The 9516-nt window shown below is 36.6% G+C and overlaps 1 pseudogene; it reads left to right on the forward strand.

Moving 5' to 3' along the window:
• Positions 1–202: 202 nt before the first annotated feature.
• On the forward strand, positions 203–7929 carry LOC107681840 (gastrula zinc finger protein XlCGF7.1-like; annotated as a pseudogene).
• Positions 7930–9516: the final 1587 nt, after the last annotated feature.

Here is a 9516-nt window from a genome sequence, read left to right on the forward strand (position 1 = left end):
CGAGCATCAGAGTGGAAATATGATCGAAGACTGAGTTTATTAAAGAGGACAGAGAGAAGATGAGAGATCCAGAGCCCTGCAGAATCAAACACACTGAAGATACCGAGGAACTAACTCATCAGTGAGGCTCCTCCCACTCTGGAATTCATCATCAGTGAAGCTCCTCCCATTGCAATTCACCAATCAATGCTGGAAGATTGCAGGCGAGCATCAGAGTGGAAATATGATCGAAGACTGAGTTTATTAAAGAGGACAGAGAGAAGATGAGAGATCCAGAGCCCTGCAGAATCAAACACACTGAAGATACCGAGGAACTAACAGGTTGGTGTTTATTCTTAGTTTCTCATGTCAGAAGTAACAGGGTTGAGTGAAACATGTAGGACACAGATAATGCTAATAAACATTTTTAATTTAACTCTAGTTAAAGCCGGTCAATCTAGACTGAGCATGTGAAATTTCTACAGACACTGCAATGATCGTGATATGGCATCACACTCTGTGCATCTTTTTTCAAACAAATTCAACATATAACAAATACTACTTGAATGTTGATTTATCCAGCCCAGAAAAACAAGAGAAGTTCGCAGGTTGTGTGACTTCATGTCCACGTAAACAGACACATTTTTAAAATCTAGCATTCAATTGCATTGCAAGGCTGAGCAATAAGACATATTAATTGCGTAAGTGTAGTCTTTGAGAGAAAAAAACATGAGCAGGGTTTTTTTTTTTTAGTCGAGCTAAAAATGATGTGATATTACAAAAGTGGGCCTTACAGGGTTAAGTATGAAATAGCTTTGAGTCTTACATTAGTACTTCTATCTTGTGTTTCTGGTGCCCCATATTCACATGCGTATAAATAGTCTAGTGTGACTGGCCCATAATAAATAAAAACTTTAAAGTAAAATTAAAGTGGGTGTCAATGTTATGCCACTCTTGCATATTTTTTTAATGTTAATATGATAGTATATAATGTTGTTGATCTAATTATTTTTATTAATTAGTATTGTTATTCTAATTCCATTTTGTCTTCTTTTTTTAAGACCTGCACTCGATTTGATTTCTAACTGCTTGTTTTCTATTTAAAAAAAAAGGCCTATAACACTATCATTCAATCTATTCAATCGGTTTGTTTTCTTTTTATTTATTATATAATTAACAAAAAAAGCCTTGTTATGTGTACTGCGTTAAGCTAACTGAGACTTGTTATAGCACTTGTGTATCATTGCTCTCTTGTTGATTCTGATTGCGTCCATTGGCCTTGTTTGTAAGTCGCTTTGGATAAAAGCATCTGCCAAATGACTAAAATGTAAATGTAAATATTAATATTGTACCATATGTTCATGGAGATTTTCAGGGACATACTGTAGATAATTAACTTAAAATGTTGTCATCATTATGATGAACTTTTATAAGGCTTTTATGTCTTTTCACTTCATGTTTTTCTCTTTAAATGTTGATGTACTAAAAATAAAATTAAACGCATTTTCTTTCATTTCAGAGCTGATGGAAGAGAGCGAGGAGAGTGAAGAACTGAGTGAAGTGGAGGAGAAACATCACGACGAACCTTTGAGTCACTCGCAGACTAAAAAGACATTTTTAAAGAAATGAAGAGCCAAAAATTCTTTCACCTGCACTCAGTGTGGGAAGAGTTTCCCATACAAGCAAAGTCTTGAGCGTCACATGAGAGTTCACTCTGGAGAGAGACCGTTCACATGTGATCAGTGCGGGAAGAGCTTCTCAAGAAAAGATAGTCTTAAGATTCACTTTAGAAGCCACACTGGAGAGAATCCATTCACGTGTGATCAATGTGGAAAAACATTTCTTCAGTCATCAAACCTGAAGACACACCTGAGAGTTCACACAAAGGAGAAGCCTCATTCATGTTCTGTGTGTGCAAAGAGTTTTTCACTGCTGAGCAATTTACAAACGCATCAGAAAATACATACCGGTGTGAGAGAGTACTTGTGCTTTGAGTGTGACAAGACTTATTAAAACGTCACCAGCCAGTTCACACTGGAGAGAAACCTCACAAGTGTTCACACTGTGACAAGACATTCAGTCAGTTATCAAATCTGAAAGCACATGAGAAGATCCACAGCGGAGAGAAACCTCACACGTGTGATCAGTGCGGGAAGAGTTTCGCTTTTAAAAGTCAGCTGAAGATACACATGAAGATCCATGCAGTGGAGGAACCAGATCACCACAGTCTGAGATCAGGGTTAGTAGTTCATGTTCATGTGCTGAGAAACAAGTTGTCTTCTGTGTAAGTTATTTACAGCCAAATCACCCTCTAGTGGAAGTTTCCTGTTAAAACTGGGCTGCTGCTGGAAGCGGTGTTAGTGAGGCCAGCGGGGGCGCTGCTCACCTTGTGATAGTGTAATAGGCACCATCTTTCAGATAAGATGTTAAACCGAGGTCCTGACTCTATGTGGTCATTAGAAATCACATGGCACTCCTCGTAAAGAGTGGGACTGTGATCCAATTCCCTCCATTGGCCTTCATCAATCATGGTCTTCTAATAATCCCCATCCATTAAATGGGGCTCTATCTCCCACTCCTCTTCTCCTATGGCTAGCGTGAGTTAGTGCACTGGTGCTTTAGACCTCTAGATGTAAAGTAGTACGTAGAAAAGTGCTATATAAATGCGTAATTAATTGGTGAGTGACAGGATGTTTTGTTGGATGATATATATTCTGTCTGTTGAAAATAAACTTTTTTTTCTTTGTAGAAATTCCACAAAGCAACTGGAAGGAGATGATGGAGAACACAAGTGATCCAGACCCCTGCAGAATGAAATAGCAACAAAGCGGTTAGGATTTATTCTTGATTCCTCATTCATAGTGCCGATGCTCACAAGATTTACATTGTTTCATGACCAAACTAGTTATTTAGTTAGAATGTGCTAATAGTGCTGTCAATATTAACACATTAACACAGGCGATTATTTTTATTTTATTTTAACATGTTCAAAATGTTTAACGCAGGGGCGGGGCACCCCACAATTGCTGCCTCTGTCTCTTCTTCTCTTGACAAGAAGTACATTTATTTAGTCTTTATGACCCCATCAAACGGGAGACTTTTCAGACATGCACTCCAACTTAAAGAGCAGGTCATATGGTATTTTAAAATGTCCTAATATTGTGTTCGAGTCCCCTGCAACAGGTTTAAATGCATCTAAAGTCAGAAAACATTGTAATTTTATGTTCAGAATATACATTAATACATAGTCATTTCTCAATGATTTCGAAACGGTTTGTTCGAATCAGTTCCGAGCATAAGGTAAGGATGCACGATATTGGATTTTTGCCGATATCCGATATGCCGATATTTTTCAACTCATTTTGACCGATACCGATATATTTCCTTTTGTTTGAAAACAACACCAAGTCTCTCCTGTGCAGAAATTATAAGCTAAATATTTTTATTATATGGTTAGTGTTTAACAAGAACTTATTTGTTAGAATGAAACAATAGTGGAGGTTTTTTAGTTTTGAAAATAACTATAAATAAACTATATATCAATCGCTTTTTTTTTTTTTTTGCGCAGAAAGATGCAGTGTTAACCTTAACATTTTATTTTAAGATTTAACATTTGTAGATGGTCTAAAGCAAAAGAGTTGTAAAAATTATTTAAATCTTTTAGAGCTTATAATTTGTTTAAAAATTATAACATATTACACATTAATGAATAAATCAGTATATATAAAATTATTTAATTTACAAGCGTCATTTGTGAATTTTTATTTATTTATTTATTTTTTTTATTCATGTAAGCTATAGCTTCTGACCTTTAAATCAAAACATACTAATGATTTTATGACATCAATTACTGCTTTATTTAATCAGAAACAGTCTGTGTTATTTGTGAAGGCTATTTTACTTTGATTTAACGTACAGATTTAATTTTTTTTTTCTTCTTTTTTTTTTATTAGTCGGTTATTCTAATGCGCATAAACATACAGATACAGTCTCAGCTATACAATAGAAAACAATAAGAAGTATACAATCAGGTAGAAAAGTTAATACAGTCAGGCTAGAGGCTAAATATGCACCATAGAATAGAAGATCAAGAGAGGTTGTTAATGTAGCACCAGAGAGGTGTCCATATCTGCCAAAAGTCATTAGACTTTCAAAGGTGAGTTTCTCAAGTGGAAGTAACGTAGATATTTGAGACAACCACATTTTAAAAGAGGGTACTTGAGGAGATGACCACAGTAACAATATACATTTCTTTGCCAGATAAACCAAAATTAGAAACAGTTGTTTGGTGTGGAAGTCAAACACAGTCTCCACTCCACTGTATAACAAATACAATTCCAGAGAAAAACAAAATTTCAACTTAAAAAGACTTTGTAAAAAATTATGTACTTTAGTCCAAAAAGAAAAGATTGTCACAATACCAGAAGCAGTGAAGGAATGTTCCTTTGCGTTTTTTGCAATTAAAGCAAAGATCAGAGGAGTTTCTGTAAATCTTTTTTAAACGTAAAGGTGTAAGGTAAACTCTGTTAATGAATTTATAATTGAGTTCGTGAATCCCCAATGAAGTACATTTAGAGAACAAATTGTTACATATGACGGACCAATCCGTATTATCAATTCCGTGACCTAAATCTTTTTCCCACACGCTCTTCAAACTTTCTAAAGAGGAAGTACATGAATTAACCAGAGCATTATATATTTGAGATATTAACCCCTTAGAAAAACTGTTTATTACAATTTGTTCTATGGCAGTAAGTTCAAATCTCAATTTACCATTATCAGACAAAGGTTTTATGAAATGACGCAGTTGAAGGTATTTAAAAAAATTGGACTGTGGTATACTATATTGGCGTGATATTTCTTGGAAAGATTTAAATGAATTGCCTGAAAAGAGATTTAATTCTTTTTAAAAAACGTTTTAAAAACTTTAAAAACTTTGCTTCAAGAATGAGCCACACTGCTGACATGATCTAATCGCTAGCACACCCTGAGCACATGCGAGTTAACGTATTCCTTTTATCGGCAAGATATATCGGCATATTTTTTCATATTGGGCAATGCCGATATTTACATTTAAAGCCATTATTAGCCGAGTCCGATATCAATCCGATAATATTGTGCGTCCCTAGCATAAGGTCTGTAAACTCCTCCCTTCCACAAGCCTACTCTGCTCTGATTGGTCGGCTGGCCAAGTCTGTTGTGATTGGTACAGAGAGGAGTACTCGAGCAAGTTAGCGAGCGCTACTATCTGTGTTGCCAGGTCTGCTTTTGTTTTTGATGTCGCGGGTTGAAGCAACCCCAATAACGTCATATTTAGCCCCTGGAATGCAAATTTACCAGGGGAACCCTGACAAAAAGTGTGCATTTTACACCCCGGAACGCAATTTTTTACACCCCGGAACGCAATTGGGCTAGTTTTGAGTAGCAATTGGGCAGGTTTTGTTGTGAAAACCTGGCAACCCTGGCTATCATTGACAAAGCATGCACCAAAACATTAATATAGATATGACATAAAAACATTTTGTTTAACACTTATGCAAGCGATTCGTGCCCACAGCTGACGTTTAGCTGCTAAACACTTAACAAAATATTGGTGGATACGATAGCCGAGTGCTAACATGACTAACTGCTGAAACAACACAGTTTGTAAACCAAAATATGTCTACATTATTATTACAGAAAGTAATTACAACAACGACAGTCTACATTAATCAACACATTCTTCGGAACTAGTGGGTTCACAGCGAATTATCAGTTTCTTATTTCAGTAAGAAACCTAAAGCTGCACTAGGTGTACTTCACATATGTAAGGGATAATCAACTGCTAGCCGTGCATTAAAATCCTTTAGCTGTTGATTATCCAGCTTACTCCATGGTCATTTGCCAAGTTATAGACAAGTTAAAACTAGTATTGCTCTTTGCAGCGCAATATTTCACCGAATGGGTAAAAATTACAGTTATTTTCGTCAGTTACGGCACGTTAGCGCTAGCATTCTGCCCGCTTCAAATCAGACAGATGAAATTGTGAGGTAAGTTCACATTTATTAGAATGAATTATAGCATTTATTTCAATTAATTATCGATCGATCGAGAGAGAGAGATGACAGTTGTGTGTATCTGCGTGTCTCTCTCTACAAACTTACTTAAAAAACAGCCTTTTTACCATCGTTGCTGAGGAATATAATGTAGCGATCTAGTATCTAGGCTATTTTATTAATAAAAATCACGGGAAGCATTGACAACAAGTTTATGTGTGTGCAGTGCAATCTGCGATCTCTCTCTCTCTCTCTCTCTCTGTGTGTGTGCGAGTGATGTGTGTTGGTTAGTGTGCATCAATTAAAGCAGCGCATTAATATGGAACGGTGATTAAACTGACTTGGAACTACCTGTGCATTAATCGGTTTTACTGCATACCTGCCAGCCAATCAGAATCCAGTATTCAGACAGACCATGGAATAATAGCATATAAACCTTGATATTTTGAGAACTCAGTTGAAAATGTACACAACGTATTATAATCATACTTGTTGGTCCAAATAAAGAAGATTAGAAGCCAACGAAGATAAAAGCCAAGATTAGAGAAGCAGTCCTTGGTAAAATATTTTCGTCAGTTACGGCACGTTAGCGCTAGCATTCTGCCCGCTTCAAATCAGACAGATGAAATTGTGAGGTAAGTTCACATTTATTAGAATGAATTATAGCATTTATTTCAATTAATTATCGATCGATCGAGAGAGAGAGATGACAGTTGTGTGTATCTGCGTGTCTCTCTCTACAAACAGTTACTTAAAAAACAGCCTTTTTACCATCGTTGCTGAGGAATATAATGTAGCGATCTAGTATCTAGGCTATTTTATTAATAAACAGTATTCAGACAGACCATGGAATAATAGCATATAAACCTTGATATTTTGAGAACTCAGTTGAAAATGTACACAACGTATTATAATCATACTTGTTGGTCCAAATAAAGAAGATTAGAAGCCAACGAAGATAAAAGCCAAGATTAGAGAAGCAGTCCTTGGTAAAAAGAGGAGCACACAACAAAAGGTTTAAATTGCATTGCTGTGGTATCATGGAAAAAATGAATTTGAACCACTGATTTTTCACATCATCATCTTTCGGCAATGTAAAACAAAACAAACTTGCTTTCACAGCGCGGAACAGTGTCTTCTTGATATGATGTAAACACAATAACCGGCGGAAGTGTTTGTGGGCAAGTCCGAGTGTTCGTATTTCACAGGCAGGCGGGATTATGCTAATATGTTACCTAGTGACGTATATCGGTAACGGGCAGAAGATTCGAAAATATGACGACTCGTTAAGGTGGCTCTGAGTCGACTCTTTCTTTTGAGAGACGATATCTTTATCATGCACTTTTTTTTGAATAACAATTTTGCAGACTGTTTACATTGAAGGATAGCTACGTTACAAACTGCAAAAAAGATGTTATAAGAGTTACATTTAAGAACATGTCTCTGAAATGGTTAATATACTGTCTTTGTTGTTTGTACATTAATTTCAAGATTAAATGTGAAATTATTGCAATATAAAAGTATATTTAAAAACTTTATTGTGAGGTGGGATTAATCACGATTAATTTCAGGAAATTTTGATTCATTAGTTAATATTTTTTAATTGATTTGACAGCACTAGTTATTTCTAATACAAAGCATCTTCATAACATTAAAATAGATCGTAATCATGCACAGCAGTTGTCAACCAGATTTGATGGGATTGAGTTCAACAGTCATTTTAGTGATCTTGACATTGGGCTTCACTTTTCATTTCACGCTTGTCGCTCATTTGAAATCTCACATGATTTAATGTGTCTTTTAGACCTGATGTATTGCAACGCAACGAGAGACACAACAAAGAAACACCATCTACAGTTGGAAGTTCATCTTCAAGACCATCAGTGTGAGGTGTGACTCAAAGATGGAGTTCCTCCCCATAGGTTTTATTCTTGTCATTCTGTTTTATTATATAAATTACGTAAACATGCTTTGTTATTGTCATGTGTAGTTTGCAATAAAGCGAGAAAATTGATCTATTTGTAGCAGTATCAGATTTATTTAACAAACCCTCAAAACAAAACACTCCAATAAAGAACAGAACAAGTGGTACAACATAAACATTGACGAAGAACTGAAAGAAACAGAGCTTGAATACACTGAACAAATTAAAGGGGGTGGGGGTCTAATGCTATTTCATGCATGCTGAGTTATTTACTCTGTTAAAGAGTTGGATTCTCATGCTAAACATGGCCAAAGTTTCAAAATAAATATTTGGACGTATGAGAGAGTATTTCTGTGCCAAATACACTCCTTCCGGGTTCATACAAGTTTTGAAAAGTTTTTTTTTTCGATCATTGCTCTTCATGACGTCATAAAGAGAGGAGTTCCTTGTATGGGCACTTCTCCCGGAAGAACGTGCGTGCGCGCACACATCGACCTGAGCAAGAGCAAGAGCGCGCCTATCAACATGCGTCGTACGACAGCGTGCACAGGACTTGCTCTGGAACAACGTCTCCAAAGAAGTGTGTTTTGGGTTGTGAGGGAAAGACAACCTTGTTCAGCTCCTAAAGAACCCAGCACTATGTGAACAGTGGTTACAATTAGTTTTTTCCGGGGCAGCAACGGAGTTTCGCAAGTGTGTTTGTTGACGAACGTTTCATAAACAAGGCCCAGTACGACGCTGGATTTGCACGTCATTTGATACTGAAAGATGGAGCGTTCCCAGCGATAAAAGATCCCTGTCATGATTCAGACCTGCAGGTGGTGAGTGAAACTGCATCAAATTTCTGTTTTGTTAGCAATTGGTGTGCAAGTGCTCTTGACTCTTTAGCTCCGCCCACGGCACGCTTCCAGGAGCACGGGTTTTTTTGGAGAGAATCGTGAACCTGTATCTTTCTTTTATAAATCTGATGAAACTAAAGGCATTTTGGAGATATGAAGGATGCAGTACTACTCTATAGCAGAGGTTTTTTAAACTTTTTTTTTAAGGGCGACCCTATTTTTTTCTTTTTAAATTGACGAGACCCTCTCTCTCTCTCTATATATATATATACATATACATATTAGTGCTGTCAAATGATTAATCACGATTAATAGTTTGACAGCACTAAATGTAATATACAGTGGGTACGGAAAGTATTCAGACCCCCTTAAATTTTTCACTCTTTGTTATATTGCAGCCATTTGCTAATCTCTCCCCTGCACTTCCGCGTTCGTCACTTCTGAGCTGTGCATGCGCAACGCCGACGTCCTACGTCATCTGCCCAGAGCTGCTTCTGTGTACAACAGTGAGCGCAAGCTAGATTCAAGTGATTATTACATTTTGAGTATGGATATTTTACTTACAAAAACGCATCGATTTGCTACAGGAGGCCTTTATTCACCCCCCGGAGCCGTTTGAGACACTTTTTTTTTTTTTATGGATGGGTGATTTTTATTTGATGTCTTGTGGACTGTTTAACTGCAACACCCGCTGACTGCAATGATAGAGCTTGGAATAGCCAGGACAATTTTAAAGGGG

This window comes from Sinocyclocheilus anshuiensis, unplaced genomic scaffold (genome assembly GCF_001515605.1).
Source record: "Sinocyclocheilus anshuiensis isolate Anshui unplaced genomic scaffold, SAMN03320099.WGS_v1.1 scaffold1973, whole genome shotgun sequence".
NCBI lineage: Eukaryota > Metazoa > Chordata > Actinopteri > Cypriniformes > Cyprinidae > Sinocyclocheilus > Sinocyclocheilus anshuiensis.